A 4,248-nucleotide genomic window follows, 5' to 3' on the forward strand; every position below is an offset into this window, starting at 1 on the left:
CAAACAACAGCTTCGACAAAGGGATAATATCCAAAATATATAAATGACTCAAGCAATTCAACACCAACAAAACAATCCAATTATAAAATGGATAGAGGAGCTGAACGGAGGACTGGGTTAAAACAGGCTTGATAATTTGGTAGCCTGTGTGGTTAAGTGTTCAATCTCTGCTAAGGCCCAGTAACAAGCCAAAACCCATTTCTCAAAGGGAGAGTAGTTAACCACAGAGGAAGACAGGGCTTGGCTTCAAAATCCTAAAGGCTTGCACTGTGATTCTCCTATAGGGGGCTGCCAATGGCTCCAGGCAGCATCTCTATCTGCGACTGATATTTCCAGTGATCTGCTGGGCCATGTGGCCCAAGTGGCAAAGCAGCTAACACACAGTCTGGACCTGTTGCAGAGTTGCAGAATCTTCTCTTGTTCTGGGCCCTTCTCAAAACTAGCAGCTTTTCAGGTCACTCAGTAAACACCCAAATGAGGAAAATACCTCCATAATCCAGAGGCCCACTAGGCTTTGTGCCTCTTCTGGGGGTGTTGGTAGAGCCAGATACAACAATGTATCTTTCACCTTAGAAGGAATATCTCAACATACCCCACACCACTGGTTCCCTAGAAATTTCACTGAAGTAGTAATTTTTGAGGATTTGTTGGATTTATTTCCCACTCTCTGACACACAAATGTCTTACCAATAAGTCTGGAGTACTTGCCAAGTAGGCAAGTTGAATGGGGATGTGGTGGGAATCACTACCCCTGCATCTTTCAAGTCTTTAATGGTGGCCTTAATCTCTGCAATCCCTCCAGGAATGTATATTTCTTTTAGTTTACTATTTTTCTAGGTAGAGGCAGTTCTAGTAGCTTCCAATTCTCCTTTCCACCATAATGGTCTTCACTCAACAGGTCAGAGAACCACTGTGGGGAATCTAACAGTTGCAGTTACTGAGTATGTCTATTCCAATTACCCATTCCAGAACTGGGGGGAAAACCCACAGGGTGGGTTTAAGGCAACCACTGGGCCCACTGTGGGACAGACCTCAGCTAAAACTGCACTGATTACCAGACCTCCATATGCCCTGTCTCTGACTGGTAGGCCACAGTGACATTTTGGGTCACCTGGAATTAGCATCAGTTCAGAGCCAGTGTCTGGTAATCCCTGGAAGGTCTTATTATTTGCTTTTCTTTAATGTACAGTCATCCTGCTAAAGTCTGTAGGTTCCTTTGGGAAACATGGAGGGGATGGGGAGGATTAACAGTATACATTTTTGGCAAGGTAGCAGGTTCTTTCATCAAGAGGTTTGTGTCTATACACTGGGTCAAGTCTTGGAATTGACTGAAGTGCCATGACTGTGTTTTTATTATTCAGGTTATGCTTTTGTTCACTTGACCTAGAACTCTTCCACTCATACAGATCTAGTCAGAATTTGGCAGACTTCCCACCTGTTTCACTTCCACCAAAGAATACCAACCATATTCCCAGTTACCTATAGCAGAATTTTTTTTTGGGGGGGGGGGATCTTTCACAGTCATTTGCATTCTTCACCACAGTAAGTTGTTTCATATATTTAAATCATTATAAATTATTCTTAGATTTTTTAAAATTTCCCTTGAATGTTTAATTTTCAAGTAAAATGGATCCTCCAGGAAGCTTACCCATCATTATCTTTTTAGAGATAAGTAAAGTGAGGGTTAGCATAGGTTTCACCTCATAATCTCACACACTCATAATATCATAGTTTCTCCTATAATTACTACATTCAGACCACAACACACACTGTCTTCCATCCAAATTTCAACTTGTATAAGTTCTGTTCAAACACACAAAAACCGTGAGAGACTGACCAAATCTCTTATATAATCAGCCCACTCAATCATACTTAGTTAAAACTCACAGACATCAACCTCAAAGTTTCAACATTATAATCACCCACTCTTTCACTGTCATACAATTCTTCCAGACTCTTGGGAGGTACAGTCACAAACCACTTTCACATACTGTGCATATTGCACTCAACGTCCTCTCCCGATGACAGTCTCAAGTGTAAAACATCTCACTCACGTGACAAGATTCAGACACAGAAACACAACCACTTGTTCTCACAGATACATTTCTTCACATCACACTTAGAAATGTGGTTTCTGGCCTCTCAGCAAAGTTAAAAATCTTTACCATATTTGTCCCTTCTGATAGCTAATCTGTACTAGCTTCCACCCTTCTCAGTCAATTCCAGTCTCTGACACACACTTAGACACACAATGTCACCTCTCCCACGAACACATGTACGGCTCAGGACCAGCACTCGCTGGTGCCCCAGGATTCTTTGATTCATCCACCAGGGTCCCTCCTGGTCCCACCATGGTCCCCCTCCACCCCCATCCCAACAAACCAGCTTCCTCCCTTCTTCAGGGAACTCACCTGCGGACATGCGCCACCACCAAATCCTCCCGCTAGTCAGAGGCAGGCCCAGCACAAGCAGCCTCCCACCTGAAGTTACAAGGTCACTGGCCACCAAGGTTGCCAGTAAACAATCACAGGGTCTCAACCGCCCCTCACAGTTAAAACACATCACCTTCTACCACATGGCAGAGCTTGCCATGTGAACCCGCACGGGTGTCCAGCACATCCACTATCTCACACGCACGACACCCTCACAGTTGGTGTCACACACATCCTCTCCATCTCATCAGACTCACCCTGGGACTTGTGCACTTGCAGACTCACAGAAAACAAACCTCGCACCCAGAGGTCGGATCCCTCCGCACCAGACAATTCCCTTAAGCCACTGCATGCAGGCGTCCACCCTAAGCGGGTGGGGCGAGCCACGGTGCCAGGCCTGAAATCCCTCGTCGGAGGACTCTGAGATCCCAAAGGCAGACCTAAAACCCGGGCCTGAGCCATGGAAACCGGGAGATTGTAGCATCCTCCAGGTCCTATTAAAACTGGGCAGGTGCAGCCGGAAGTCCGGCAGACAACTCCCGGGCTCTTTCCTCTCAGACTACGTTTCCCAGAGGACACAGATGTCCAAGCTACTTCGGGTAGGAAGGTTGGTGGAGTGGTCGGCACGGAGGCAGGTGAGGGCTTCCCGACCTGAGAAGCAGAAGGGCTAGGCATGCGGCCCCCTCTGTAATCCTAAAGAGAGGCTGGACAAGAGCCCTTGCTGAGTATGCTGAAGGTTAGGAATCCTGGAACCCAGGGCTGGGCAAGAGGAGCCTCGGTGGTGCTAGGCCTGTGAGCAGCCCCGGGAGGGTAGATGGATGTTGTGTGTGCACGAAGGAAACCAGAGAGTGTGTCTGCAATGAATGTATTTGGCTGTTTGTTGTGACAGCGACTGGATTCGTGATCGTGCCTATGTGACAATGTAATTGTGTGGGTGAGGGGTTGTGTGAATGGAGCTTATGATTGTGGGTGGCTATTTGTGTAAGCCCGTTTACTTGCATAAAAGCATATTTACACAAACCGTTACACTCAGACTCACACCATCAGGCAGTTAGGGAGACACTACAGTAGTCACCTATAGATTCATACACACAACACAAAGCCAAAATCACATAATTTACCCCCAAGTTTATCATCATCACACAACCTTAGAAAAAGCCACATAAGTACTAAAAACAACCCCCCCCCCCAAACAACAACCACCACCATTACCCTTATGTCCACTTAGTCCTCACAAACAATTATCTGAGGCACTCACACATACCACTAAGAATCATAGAAACAGCTATGATGGACCATGGACACAGACAGGTCTACTCTACATCGCACTCAAGGTCACACAGAGTTTGAGTTCCAAGAAAGGTGTCTCATAATTCTTCTCTACCTCACTACTTCTGCCATTCCCCTTAGAAATACCTAGGGAAGGAGGAAAGAATGGCACTGTTACACATCCAAAAATAGTGTCTGAGATAATTAGGTGCTGCTTCTTACCTGAAATGTGCATATTAACATTTTTGTTGTTGTTGACACTATTATAGATGTCCCCCATTTCCCTCCCCTCTTTGCCCACCTCCTTCCAGCCCCTGACCCCCTTCCTCCAGTCCCCTGGCCTTCACCACATGGTGGTCTATGTCCATGAGCTATACTATATGTGCTTTGGTTTAATCTCTTCACCTTCTTTTTCCAATCTGTCCCCCAGCCACGCCCCCCCCCCGATATCTGTCAGTCTGTTTCATGTATCCACGCCTCTGGTACTGTTTTTGTCAGTTTATTTTGTTCATGAGATTCCACATGTAACTGAGATCATATGGGATTT

This window comes from Myotis lucifugus, unplaced genomic scaffold (genome assembly GCF_000147115.1).
Source record: "Myotis lucifugus unplaced genomic scaffold, Myoluc2.0 scaffold_244, whole genome shotgun sequence".
Lineage (NCBI taxonomy): Eukaryota > Metazoa > Chordata > Mammalia > Chiroptera > Vespertilionidae > Myotis > Myotis lucifugus.